This window comes from Anneissia japonica, unplaced genomic scaffold, assembly GCF_011630105.1.
Source record: "Anneissia japonica isolate Jap-2015-1 unplaced genomic scaffold, ASM1163010v1 scaffold284860_len1800451_cov186, whole genome shotgun sequence".
NCBI lineage: Eukaryota > Metazoa > Echinodermata > Crinoidea > Comatulida > Comatulidae > Anneissia > Anneissia japonica.
In genome coordinates this window covers 501,457-517,074 of record NW_022706010.1, presented here as the reverse complement: position 1 = coordinate 517,074, position 15,618 = coordinate 501,457, and the positions used below count along the sequence as shown (strand labels likewise).

The 15,618-nt window shown below is 33.2% G+C and overlaps 1 protein-coding gene across 1 annotated transcript in view; it reads right to left on the bottom strand.

Moving 5' to 3' along the window:
- Nucleotides 1-15,618, bottom strand: part of LOC117105979 (hyalin-like) — a 29,300-nt gene that overhangs the window by 2,990 nt on the left and 10,692 nt on the right. The window lies entirely within an intron of this gene.

Genomic DNA, 15,618 nt, shown 5'->3' with positions numbered 1-15,618 from the left:
ATATATATACAATGCAATATACATATATATATATTAGAAGAAGAAGATTCCACGTTTACTTCGATAAATAAAATATAGAAAGACAACAATAAAAAACAGCTATGAGTTGTAAATATACTAGAAGCAATATCATTTATTATTCCTCAGTGTGAGTTGTCCTTTCTTTGAAGTAGGCCTATGAATTCTATTAAGATTAGTTTTATTTCCCGAGCCCCATATTGATAAACCATAAGTGAGAGTTGGCAGTATGAGTGATTTATAAATGATGAGAAGTACTTGAAAAGGTAGAAAAGCTTTTAAAATATTCATAGCACCTGTATTTTAGATACTTTACTTGCAATTGTATTTACATGGCTTGTGAAGTTTAACTTTTCATCTATGATGGCTCCCAAGAACTGCGTAACTTTTTCAAGAATATCATCACCAATCCTTAGCACTATATTTGAAGAGTCAAAAATTGTATTTTTCCCACTAAACATCATGTATTTTGTCTTGTTTGTATTTACAGTAAGCTTATTGTTAATAAACCATTCATTATAAACAGCCAGAAATAGAACCAGAGCTTTCGGACAACACTAATCCTTCCTCAGTGGCGAGTGAGTGAGGGTTGAAAAAGCCAGATAGTATAAAGTGATGATTAGAAACAATAGGCTAGGTGGGATTAAAATAAACAGCTTAAACAAGTAAACAGGAATGCCAAAACTAAACTTTAGAGGCATGCCTCAATAAATAAGACAAATGATTTATCCAGAATAAATTGGAATGCCAAAGGTTTAATTTAGTGTACTGGAAGAACGTTCCTAATATTGAGTCCAACTGGTGTGGTGATTTTAAGTAAAAGTTCCCAGTGATTTTCTTTATCTTTGCGATTTTTGTCGCTCCAATTGGCATTATGGTCAATTGCAATTACTCTGAAATTGGAAATTGAATGACCAGCTAAATTGAAATGTTCAGCTACTGGTTAATCAAGCTTAGATATTCTGATAGCTGATCTATGTTGTGTCATTCTCATACGGAGAGTGTTTTTTGTTTCTCCGACATATTGTTTACCACAAATATTACAATATATGAGATAAATGACATTTTTGGTGAGGCAATTAATTGATTGCATTATCCGAAATATGTGGTTTGTTTGGTTGCTGAATGATTGTGTAGAATCAAGCAAGGAGCATGTTTTGCATGATGAACCACAAAGATGACTACCCAAATTATGGCTGTGGCAAGAGTTAATTTGCCTCTTGAATTTAGATCGTACTAATATATCACGAAGGTTAGGTGGTCTGCGATAGGCTATGAACAGTGTATCCGGAAAAACAGACCTAAGACGTTCTGTGTTCTGTAGAATGGGCATATGTTTCTCAATTATAGCCCTTAGTGGTGGTAACCTGGGTAATAGGTAGTGACCAGTGGCACTCTGGTCGATCGCTGACGTGGTTTGTACGTTTGAGCACGAGGTATGTCCTTTGCTTTTTTTCACAGCATTTTGGATGGGTCCTCGATGATAATTTCTATTCCGGAGATGTCCGGATAGCTCTTCTGTGCGATTCTGAAAATCTAAATCCGAAGAACAAATGCGTCTCATGCGCAATGCTTGGCTGTACGGAATGTTTTTTGTACAGTGCGGGGGATAACAGCTGCAAGGGGGCAGGTATGCTTATCTGTGGGTTTACGGAAGAGATCAGTTTTGAGTGTACCATTTTCCATGGTCACGGTGATGTCCAAAAAATCTACACTGCTTGTGGATTTGTTAGCAGTGAATTTGATTGTGGGATGAGCCGAATTAATGTTCAATAGGAACGTATCCAAACTATCTTCACCATGGGTCCAGATCCTGAAGATATCATCAATGTAACGAAACCAAACATCTGGTTTCTTGGGCTGTAGGGACAGGAAATTGGCTTCAAATTGTCCCATAAATAAGTTAGCAAAAGATGGAGCCATTTTAGTGCCCATCGCTGTGCCATGAATTTGAAGGTAATGACCGTCGCCGCAAACAAAGTTATTATTGGTCAGAATCAGCATGATAAGTTCACGTAGATGTGATTTAGATGGGGTTTTGCCCCGAACTTGTTTGTAATTTGAAATGCACGCATTAACACCTTCTTCATGAGGGATATTAGTATATAATGACGAAACATCAGGTGTAGCCAGAACAGTATTATTAGGTAAATTTGAAATTTGGTTAATTTTACGGATGAAGTCCGTGGAGTCCTGAATGTACGAGGGGAGAGCAACAACATGGTCTCAATAAATCATCCACATATTCAGAGATTTTTTTTGTAGCAGTATCGTTGCCCGAAATGATGGGTCTGCCAGGATGGCCTGCTTTGTGCATTTTGGGTAGGACATAGAAACGTCCTGGTGCCGGATCGACCTGGATCAGATGGGGTCCATTTTGGGATCGATGGGACCTTTTTTAACTATCTTAAATACAGATTTTTCCACTTCATTAGAAATTTCCGGAGTGGGGTCTTCTGTGAGCCTTCGATAGTGAAGAGAATTGTTTAGTTGTCTTAAGGACTCCTCTTCATAGAATTTAATGTCCATTACGACAGTGGCAGAGCTTTTATCAGCTGGTTTGATGATAATATTATCACGCTGACGCAAATTGGCAATGGCCTGCCTCTCATTTTTTGTGAGATTGTCGCGGAAATCTGCACTAGGAGCGTGGTTTTTAACGTCCTCCTCAATGGCCTGAATGCAAGTTTCTAAAGCTGGGCAACGATCCTTAGGAGGATTCCAGGTACTTTTTGGTTTGAGTTTGATAACATTGCCCGTGTTATCCGTGGTGTTGCCGTCGGAATCGGCGAAAAATTCACGGCATCTTAAACGTCGGAAGAAAGCTTCCAGATCCAAAGATAGTTGTTGTGGGTCAGCCTGCCTCGGTTTTGGGCAGAATTTGAGTCCTCGGGATAGAAGTTTGGTTTCTCCTTCGGAAAGCTGACAGTTAATTTGAACAACTGAATCCGTGGTGTTGCACGGATTATCACTAAAACTAAACTTTAGAGGCATGCCTCAATTCCAGATTATCTATGACGTAGAGTGCTCGATATCTCAGATAGAGCTTAATAGAAATAAAACAATAATAGATGAACTTGGTTACTTCATATCTTTAATCGCTACAAATCTGTTTCATATGACCACACAGGGCCACACTCATCAGGCGAATTGTAAAACATGAATGGCACAATATCCCAGGGTTTGTAACTTAAATGGCTAATCAGGAAGTCAAACTAAATTGCTATGTTACAAAGCCTATTGTTTATTGGTGCGATCTAGGGATTATAATTAAAATGGCTAATCAGGGAGTCGGATTGTTTATTATGTTATTGAAGCTTATTGTTCACTGTTAAATATTTCTTTCTATGACGACAAGTTAACACAAACTCATTCTTGCTATTGAGTGAGCATAATTCTGGATGACATAAATACGATCGTGTAAAATAGTGTCAGCACACTTTTATCATCAATTTTTTTTATTCGAATTTAACATTTATTGAAATATTTGTTTTATTTTTTATTTTTTTTACAACATATTTTACCAGGAATACGTTTCAGTAGCATAATCCAATATAGAATTACAGAGTTTTATGCACTGTTTTGCAAATGGTCCTGGAAACGTAATAAAAATATTTACAAAAACAATGTAAAGACCTTGCGAAGAATGTGTGATTAATTAGAATTAAAGAATTTTAATTTAAATCGCGATTTGAAATTATTAATACTTGGGGCATTTTGTAATTCAAGAGGGAGTGAGTTCCAGCATCTTGCACCTGCAACCTTAAACGACGTGCACATTTTTTCAAGTTTAATTAGTTTTAAAAACAATATTTAATGTATTAGTTTTGAGGGTGTTATGTGTGTGTCAATCAATCATCAATTCAATATCATCCGTTAGCCTCGTCGGGGCCAGCCCTATGTACGCATTTATACATTAGGCAGTTAATGGTATACTCCCTCCTTTCTTCCAAGCTTTGCCAATTTAAGCTTCTTATTAAACCACCCCCTATAATTAATGTAATCAAAAATTTCAAGCTATTATTCGTGCACATCTTTTTAAATTCATTTGATAATGTTTTTTTTAATTTTTTTTTTCAGTTGTAATTCCCCAGACAGATAGTGCATAGTCAGTTGTTGATTGTATAGTGCTTTTATAAAATTGATCTAATAGTGATTTTTTGTGAACCTAATTTTTTGTGTATTTCAAGAACGTGATCATTCCATGACAAATTTTTATCAAGTTGGATACCTAAATAACGAATACATTTGACTTGTTCTAGTGGATTATTGTTAATATTAATTTTCAGTTTATCTTCTTGTGAGACTGTATTACATTTACATAACGTTACTTTGCTTTTGATTGAATTTAGGGCAAGATAGTTATCGAAGTACCATTGTTTAACACTATCCATCGTTTTTTGAAGGTCTGCATTAACTTCATAAATAGTTTTACCCGCTTTATAAACAACAATATCGTCAGCAAAAATGCTGCGGCTTGAGAAAGGAATAGATTGCGAAATGTCATTTATAAAAAGTAATATCAAAATAGGACCAAGTACACTGCCTTGAGGAACGCCAATGTTTACATTTTGGTTGAGATTGTGTTATTTATACAATTGATTTGTTTCCTATTTGATAGATGATTATTAAACCATTAAAGTTTAAAAATAAAATATTCGTATCGATTGGTTTTATGACCCTTGTATAAGTTTGAACAGGACCATATGAAAAATAGGCTTTAACAACCACCTGATATGTTTTAATCCTGTATAAATATGTTTGAAATAAAAACAATATTAAAAAAATAAGAAAAACCCTCGTTCTCTCGCTTTTAAAAAAAAGTGTCGTACAATGGATCCACATTTGTATGTCCGTTTGATTTTTTTTAAAAACTATCTTGTGCTTGTACACTTTTGAAATTGCTATGGAAAACTCGTAATGTAGCCTAATAAAAGTTGACTCAAGCGTACGTAATAAATGTCAATCAACTGTGTGAAATGCGGATATAGGCCTAATTATTTACAATAGGAGGTATGTTCAAATTCAAATTCAAATTCAAATTCAAATTCTTTATTTATTTAGCAACTAAGTAAACATAGTTGAATTTACAATAAAAAACATCATACAGTATAAATATATATAGAATCAATTCAGAATACAAATTTAAAAAATGTTTAAAATACGATAAAATTTTTAAAAAAAAAAAAAAAATCTCAAAGGTTTACAGAACAAAAAAGAAACAGGCAGAAAAAAAAAAAGAGTCAAATTCACGAAAACATACAAGAGATTGCACAACCTGAACATAATAGAAATTCAATATTGCAATTTCATTAGGTTGTTATTATTATTATTATTATTATTATTATTATTACATTATTATTACATTATTATTATTATTATTATTATTATTATACAGTATATTGAAAAGCAACCAAGTATTAGTAAGTTAAGTATTCTTTTTATTATGAAGTGTCTCTATGGCAGAATTGATTAGCAACCAAGTTGAAAAGCAACCAAGTAATAGTAAGTTAAGTATTCTTTTTATTATGAAGTGTCTCTATGGCAGAATTGATTTTAATATTCATGATTTTGTTGAATATAGTATAATGTCTGTCTCTTATACACATCTAGATGTGTATAAGAGACAGGGTGAGTACTGCTGGAGGGGCTGTAGCTATGATAGATTTGGGTTTGCATATAATAACATGGTGGTCTGACAGACCAAGCGCTGGTTCAATATATGGAGTATTGAAATAGTTACCCATATTTGAGTAAATAAGGTCTATATGCTGCATATTATACCAACTCGCAACTTTGGAGGTCTTTTTGCGAGACTAAGAGTAGTTAAATGCGTCCACTTAATGCAGGAAGAATAGAGAAATAAGAAAAAGGCACTCCTGTATTAAATTACTGTCTTCTGTCTTGTTACCCTTCCCATATCTTATTAGAGACATCATCCCTCTTGATCCGCCCAATTATCTTCAGTTACATTAGTCTGTGCATGGATTTTATACCTCCATGGTCTGTGAAGCCAAGTCGGCCAAATACTGCAAGTATTGCCATAATACAGGATTAATATTCTAAACCAGTGACGGATCCAGGAATTCGAAGTAGAGGGGCCCAGAGAGGGACATTCACAGATGATAGGTACTGGTCCACCATGGTTGGGGGCTGAGGTATGAACATTTATTATGGCAACTCTATATGGCCGGAAATGGCACTCTTCTCGTAATTAAAGTAGAATTTTCCTTTTTTTCTGTATTAAACCATAATACTGAATACTACTACATTTTAGAAAGACCTTTGCAGATTAATGGCAAATTATAATTCTTCAGTAACATTTATTCAAATCGAAATATGTGAAAGTAAACAATTAGTAGCTATAAATTACGATTTAGGAATCAGATTAGAAGTTAAAAACTTGTCTCAAAATGATCCCTTAACAAAAGAGAATGTAATATATATATAAATTAATATTTGTTAAATAAATATATAAATAAACAACATGCAAAATGTATCTCGTATCAGATTATGTTTCTCTTAATTAAAATTTTGTCAAATGAACGCTATAGAGCATGTGATTTAAATTATATCTGCATAATTTGAAAGATATTCTTTTTTAAATTTTTTCTGAATAAAAGTAAATTATTGCAGCAATTGATTTCATCTGTAATTTCGTTCCATAATTTTGGACCATAGAATTTAACAAAAAAGTCTTTGTAAGTCTTGCAAAAGGAGTGTCTAGTCTACCCTTCTTGTTTTTCTGAAATTATATGCATTAATTGTATTACCTGTGCAAAAGATATTTGAAATCGAAATGAGTGATTCTTATATTGGTACATTAGGGATAAGACCTGGATTTTATGAAGATCAAAAATATTTAAAACATTCAGTTTCTTAAATAAGGGCTCACTATGGGACATAGCAGGGGATACACAAATAATTCGTACAACACGTTTCTGTAATTTATATAATTTCATAAGATTTGAAGAATAATCTGCAGCCCAAATTATATTACAATATTGTATGTGTGGAAGAATGAAAGAGTTGTATAAATCAAGAAGTATTATTTATAATCCCAACATATTTTGAAATTTTGCTCGAAATACGTTTTTGATGAGTAGACCAGGTTAAATGTTCATGAATTACAACACCAAAAAAAGGGTTTCTGTTTTACGTTCTAAATGGTATTATTAAGAAAGAGATTATGGTTAATGCCTTATAGTTTAGAATTTTTACGATGAGTATGAAACAGCATGTAATTTGATTTAGTAGCGTTTAGACCAGGTTAAATGTTCATGAATTACAACACCAAGAAAGAGAATTTAGAATTTAGAATTTTTACGATGAGTATGAAACAGCATGTAATTTGATTTACTAGCGTTTATTAAAAGTTTGTTAGCAGTGAACCAGGCACAAATCTTGTGTAGTTCAATGTTGAATGTTCTATACAATTCATCAATATTTTCATTAGAATAGTATAATGTGGTACCATCGGCAAAGGAAACAACGTGTAGATTGTCACTAACACATGTCAGGTCATTTACGTATATTAAGAATAACAGCGGACCAAGCACAGATCCTTGTGGCACACCACATGTTATTTCCTTTGTCGATGATTTACAAGCACCGATCTGTACAAATTGTTTACGATTCTCAAGATAACTTTTGAACCATTCATATGGAACACCACTAATACCATAGTGAAATAACTTTGAAAGTAAGATGTCGTGGCTTACTACATCGAATGCCTTAGTTAAATCAATAAACGTACCGTACTTAATAAAAATTCTTTCTTTTCAAATGAATTATATATGGAGTTTACAAGTTCAAGAAGGGCATGGCACGTTGAATGTTCTTTTCTGAATCCATGCTGATGATTATTTAGAAGATTATATTTAATTAAGTAATTGTATAATCTGGTATGCATAATTTTTTCAAGACTCTTAGAAAATAGTGGAAGGATCGATATAGGTCTATAATTTGACAACAAGTCAGCATCACCTTTTTTTGTAAATAGGGACTACTTTTGCAAGTTTAAAATGGGTTGGAACAATTCCTAAGGAAAAACAGGCATTTATAGCAAAAGTTAATTATTTTAGGATAGTTGGTAAAAATTTGTTTTAAAACAGAAGCATTTAGGTGGTCGTATCCAGAACATTTATTTGAATCAAGATCATTTATAACATTAAATACCTCAGATTCAGAAACAGGATTTATAAAAGAAGAAGAAAGTGGTTGGTTTGTTAGGTAGGAAAGAGGATTTACATTACAGAACGACATAGAGTTATTTATTGAAGAACCGATTTTTAGCAAAATATGTATTGAAATGTTCACATATAGATTCTCTGTCACTTACGGTATGATTTCATTACCAATCCTTAAAATCTTCGGTTCTTTCATAACTTTTTTCCCGGGGTTAATCACAGAGTTTATTACATTCCATAACTTTTAAGGTTTCCCTTACTTTTTTCTATTTTATCAATATAATATTTTTTCTTAGCTTTTCTACACAAAATTGTAAAAATATTATTATATTTCTTATATGCCAATTTATGTTGGCTATTCTGAGTCTTCATGTATGCCTTATACAGCTTATGTTTATGTTAGCTACATTTAGCAAGTGAAGGATACATCCAGGGTTGTTTACATTTCTTTCTTTTCTGTAAATTATGTACACTCAGGTATTTCTCATGAATTTTGAAAAAAATATTAAGAAAGAAGTCAAGTGATGAACTAGGATTACAATTAAAAATGGCAGACCAATCTTCTTGGTATAGCTCATTACTGAATGGATTTATATCTTTAATACAATAATAAGGTGTACGGTATTAGTTTCAACAGTAGAATTATAGATATCATTTTCAACAATACAAAAAATAGGTAAATGGTCGGAAATGTCAGATATAAGTATACCCGACACAATATTGGAATCATATTGGTTAGTAAAAAAAGTATCGATTAGAGTAGCACTATGAGTAGTAATTCTGGTGGGTTTTGAAATAGTTGGAAAAAATGAATTTGATATAATAAGATTTAAGAAACTATAATTAATATGATCATGACAGTCGAATTTTATCAAATCAGTGTTAAAATCCCCCATTAGGTTACATCTCTTATTTTCGGAATTTATTTTTATGAGTAAATGTTCCATATTATTTGAAAACAATTCAACAGTAATATTTGGTGGTTTATAAATTACACCTATAATGACATTTCTCCTATTACTGGTAATAATTTCAATAAAAAACGAATCACATACCTCTTTGGGTAACATTAAATATTTCTTAGTGTATATTGTATATCATTTCTCACGAACAAACCGACACCACCCCCTTGTTTGTTAATCCTTGCACTAGAGTGGAATGTATAATCATCAAGATATGGATGTATAATTTTATCGTTGAGCCTGGTTTCTGATTCTGATACTATAACTGTACTATTCCCTTATTTTTTGTTACACATTAACTATGAGATTATGCTATGGGGTGAAGCAAACAAAGGATATGTGAATAAAATATTAAAATTGCAACACAATATCTTTACTGATCATAAAAGTATTCATGGGTATAATAGAAATAAAAATAACAATCGACTAGATATTCATAAGATTGAATCTGTATTTTCAACTGGACCTAAATTTTGGAATAATTTGCCAGAAAGAGCTAAAACACAGATTTCTAAGCACATCCAATTAAATAAAGAACTCTGCAAAGAGTTTTGATTTTAATATTGAGAAAAGCAGGTAAGGTACCGTACTCCTAAAGAACATTCAGAAGAAGTGTTCTAAAAATATTGGTGTGTTAAATAAAGTGAAGCATTTCCTACCTGAGAAATCTTTACTATAACTGTACTTCCCTTATTTTGTGTTACACATTAACTATGGGATTATGCTATGGGGTAAAGCAAACAAAGGATATGTGAATAAAATATTAAAATTGCAAAACAATATCTTTACTGATCATAAAAGTATTCATGGGTATAATAGAAATAAAAATAACAATCGACTAGATATTCATAAGATTGAATCTGTATTTTCAACTGGACCTAAATTTTGGAATAATTTGCCAGAAAGAGCTAAAACACAGATTTCTAAGCACATCCAATTAAATAAAGAACTCTGCAAAGAGTTTTGATTTTAATATTGAGAAAAGCAGGTAAGGTACCGTACTCCTAAAGAACATTCAGAAGAAGTGTTCTAAAAATATCGGTGTGTTAAATAAAGTGAAGCATTTCCTACCAGAGAAATCTTTACTATAACTGTACTATTCCCTTATTTTTTGTTACACATTAACTATGGGATTATGCTATGGGGTAAAGCAAACAAAGGATATGTGAATAAAATATTAAAATTGCAAAACAATATCTTTACTGATCATAAAAGTATTCATGGGTATAATAGAAATAAAAATAACTATCGACTAGATATTCATAAGACTGAATCTGTATTTTCAACTGGACCTAAATTTTGAATAATTTGCCAAAAAGAGCTAAAATACAGATTTCTGAGCACATCCAATCTCTTAATGCAAGTTAACTTTATGGCATTACTGTGACTTAAATAATGACTACTTGTTCATTTTGGCTACATGTATTTCATATGGGTGGGCCTGTGTATCTGCCTTAATTTAATTTGTTTAGATTTTTGTGTATGTTTAATGTTTTTAATATTCTTCTATATCGCTTATGATTGTCTTTTTATTAAAGTAATACAACACATTGTCGGGCCTTGTCTTTGTTGTATTGCCTCCATCTATATATATATATTAGTAAGAATAAATAAAAGTTTAAAAATTCCAGACTGAGATTTGTTGTGTGCGTTTAACTCACATAGACCCGATGCGACAACAAATCGCGTCGGGCTGCGTTGTACGAAGCTGTCTGAGTTGGCCTTTAATATCTGGGGAGGCCCCGAAAACCCCCATCTAAACAACCTTTCTTAACACTACCTAGCCATCCTCTCCTCATTCTTTAATCCTAGATAAGCCACTGGGCCTGGCATGTGAATTAGATAACAAGGAATGTATCTGAACCATCATTCATTTGAACAAATTATTTTTTTAATATTGTTTAGCGTTCTTTGTAATGAATTTCCAGCTCCGCTACTGTCAAGTTTGTTGATCCAGGCACCCAATCGTGGGCATGTAAGTATGAAAACGAAACTTGCTTTTAATAGTACCGTACTCGACCAGTTTGTCGAAACCCATGGAGTTTGCTGAAACCTAGTTTGCCGTGTCCATGGCCGTTTTGCTAAAACCCAGTTTGCCGAATCCAGTTCACCGAATCCAGTTCACCAAAATCATGACAACCCAGTTTGCCGAATTTTGCTGTCACCTTCGTACAAAAGTAGTTTACAGCATATTGTACTTTTGAAAACATGGTGGGTGGGTAAGGAAGGAGACGTATTTATTTTAGATTAAAAGGCAAAATACTGGAAAACAACGATGGCTGGATCTCAGTAGAGATACAAAAATGATAAGCAACAGCTAAAAAGTAAACGCAGGTAAATATAGGCCTATTATATTATATCCAGTGGCGGAATAAAGAGTGGGGGGGGGGGGGAGCTGCTACTAAATTTGTCAAAATATTTTTAACTGGAGATAAAAGGAAAATTATATTCACAATTTTATGTCTGTGAAGTGCCATTTCCGGCCATCTAAATTGGCCATATTCATAAATTTTCTTACCTTAGCCCCAACCATGGTGGTCTGAGGTGGTATAGACTCTCTTACTTTGAAAGTCCCTCACTAGTCTAAATTTTCTGGATCCATATTATATCATTTATTCGTCGTTAAAAACATTTAGAATAACAATTCACATCTAAAATTCCACGATGGAATTGGTGACCGGACCCAAAAAGGGCTCCAGTTTCAGAAATACACAGGGCCCCCGGCCCTATCGTTACGACACTGCGTCCGCGACTTTCACTTCTGATTCGGATGGTTGTTTCAATTGCCTCCAATTTACAAGTTAATTGTTGGATTTGTTGCTGTAATACGTTTAAATAACTTGGTTTCATCTTCACGTCGGGGTCACCAATTTAGTCCTTGTATGGGGCAACGGGAAGAATACAACAAACTAACTTGAATAGATGTAATATAATTTATTTCCAGTGAAAAACACTTGGCTAGTGATGAAATTAAACCAGATAAAATATTGCAAAAAGTACAGTTGAGGTAGTAATCCGAATGAGAACAATGTGAGAAGTGTAAATAGTAATAGGAATGCTGTGTTATATTGGGGTAGCACTCCTTACTATATTTGGGATGATTCAAAAGATGAGGTAATACTTGACCAATAACAATTAAGGATGATTAGATGATGTCATTGTTTAGTTAATAAAAGTGGGATAAGTTAACCATGGTACATTCATGACTTATTGGTCATCTATGTTCCTGGTACCATAAGGAAACGGTTGCTGTCCTTAGTCGACCTTATATGCTGAATATAGTAATAATACAGTATAATACATAGAGTAAGGTTTATAAATGAATTATTGCGGTTTAAATACAAATAGTAGAGACGCTACAAGTCTGTATGTTAATGTCTAAATGGGAAACTGTTTTTTTTTCTCACTGGTGTGGTGTCTGCTAATGGTTGGTTGTAGTTTGTTGGATGGGAAAAATATTTGTTTTTAGTTTGTCTTTTGATTATTGAGTTTGTCTTTTATTTGTTGAGATTGTACTTTGTTTGTTTAAATTGTCTTTTGTTTGTTGAGTTTGTCTTTTGTTTGTTGAGTTTGTCCTTTGTTGAGTTTGTCATTTATTTGTTGAGTTTGTCCTTTGTTAAGTTTGTCCTCTATTTGCTGGGTTTTCTATATTGACCCTAATGGCCGCCCATAATATGGGCAGCCGTTAGGTAAATCAAATTTCAGTAAATCAAATTTCAGTAAATCAAATTTCAGTAAATCAAATTTCAGTAAATCAAATTTCAGTAAATCAAATTTCAGTAAATCAAATTTCAGAATGTACTATCAATTGTATTGGCCTTGTATTTGCATCAATGCAAGAATAAAACAAGTGATTGATAGTATATTCTAAAATTTGATTTACTGTCAGTCTGAAAATACAAAATACTATTTAATAATTGTTCTATTGAAATGCGCTATTTTCAAGTCTGTGTGAGCATAAACGATCAGCTGCTCTCTGTGGGTATCACGATTCAGTCGTTGCAGACTTGTATGAGCATGATTTGAATCAATGCAAAAATAAAACAAGTGATAGATTTGATACATAGAAGTGATACATTTACGGTCAGTCTGCAAATACAATACTGATTGTTGTTCAATTAAAATATTCCACTATTGTAAGCTAAGATACTGCGAAGCTAGGAAAATTATGCCCATACAGTGGTCCACGATAGACGAGCGTTAAAATATCTAAAATTATTAAAAGGGCCATTTTAAATAAATGTGTATCCGCTCAGTTCGTTTTCGTCAAAAATATAATTTTCTTTCACCTTATTTATCGTAGGTCCATCGTTCGACACAGCTCTAAACATCACAGAATAAAGATACAGATTGGTTTTAAAAAGTCATCATCATCCTCTTCAGCACCATCGCCATAACTTCTGAGAATGCAGGAAAGTTCATATCCTAGCTAGAACACACCCATCTGTTGACAATATAAATAAAATTACAGTAGAACCCCTATTATAGGGGAACACCTTCAGGACCAAAAAAGTGTCACCTTAATATGAATGTCCCCTGACTCTAGGGTATCGTAAAACCTCGAATGGAAGCCCTGGGCTTCTTTTTTTATTTATTTTTGCTAAATTTGGATGGGCTTCTTTTCGAGATGGGCTTCTTTTCGAGACTACTTTTGCAAAGCAAAGAAGGAACTTCTTTTCAAAATGAATTCTGTAAATAAACGCTAAATTGTCAGAGTTTCCTGCCCAGGAGTTCCCCAAGCCCCATGCGATTGTTCTGGAATGCCACTAACTCCCAACTTTCTCACGTCGGAAAAATATCAGCCTATCCCACCCTCACGACCTCCACGTGTATTCAGGAGTCTTGAAATGGGGATGATGGAGTGGGAGGGGGAGGTGAAGGTAAATTGGGGCTTGATGAATAAGTAGGAGCGCCACAGGTGTGGCGCCAAAGGGGTAGGGTGCGGGGCTCAGGGAAAAATGTATATGTATTTTCTACATATTGGAAGGCTCTAAAATCGATTAAATAAGCCTTTGAAACCCCCAAATTGTCATACCCTAGCTTTATGCATCAAGCGAAATTCCTTAGTTTTACATAGTGGAATTTTACTTTAATTGAACAAAAAGGCCTATTTAGCGCTTTAGGCCTATTTGCAGACTGACAGTAAATGTATCAATTCAATGTATCAACTCAATCACCTGTTTATTTTTGCATTGATTTAAATACATGCTCACCTTTAGGTGGAGCAAGTCTTCTCGGATAAGGACAAACCGTAGACATGTGTGCATTTTAATTGAACAACTATTAAATAGTATTTTGTATTTTCAGACTGACAGTAATGTATTAACTTCTGAATTCTGAGATGTGGAAAGTTTAAAAGATACAAAATACTACATAAAAAGGTGTAAAAAAGAGATAAATACATTAAACATTATACAATATACATTTTTATATTATTACAAGACTGAAAATTTTTGAATTATTGTTAATTTAATTAAACTTATACATAAAAATAACATTTAAAATAGCATAAATTTTACCACCCCCTCTCTCCTATTATGGTGATCCTATATTTTAGGTCATCAAACTTGGCCACCCAGTTTCAATTTATGAAGTTTTTCATGAATATCCTTCTATAAAAATATTTAATGTGGTGACCAATAAGACAGATGGAATAGTTGACTGTACTGTACACTTTTTATTTAAGTAAAGACAAAATGATGCCTACTAAAACGATGTAAAAATATAAAATATCTGCATATAAGCCTAGTCATGAGAACATGAACACAGTTAACTCACTGCACTTCTTTCAATATTGATCGTTTCTGACTGAAACAACATGCCCATTGTTTTGTAAATATTGAGAACCTTCCAATTATCGTAGGATTATGCTTAAATATTAAAAAGCACTAATAAAAAAAAAAAAACACATTTTCATTGTCGTCGTTATTGTAATACACTGAGAAACAAACATCTGTAGGCCTACGTTGCTCGTTTAGTACGGTCATTATTCAGACCCAGACGTTAAAAAGCACGATCAAACAATATTTTCATCGTAATAAAATTATAAACTTATACTTAACTGCTTCGCGGCATAAGGCCTCAACAGAATGCCTCCAACAGCAGAGATGTCTATAAAACGAAGACCGAAAACCCGAAAACGAAGACCCTTATTTTTTTCTCTTTTATTTTGATGATAATACACTAGGCTGTCACAAAATCAAAATTAAGACATTTTTTGGGCGTCTCCTTGTGAAATTTTCAAGGGTCTGCGTTTTGTAGACACCCTATATAGGTGTCTACAAAACAAAGACAGTAGACCCGAAAAACGAAGACCTCCAATTATTTCTCAAATGTCTTATTGAAAGTATTCCAAAATCATCACAAAACGATGCCAAGTACCTATTTTATTACTTCATCGGAATAAAATGAGGAATATCAAGAAATACCCAGAGTCTTCGTTTTGTGGG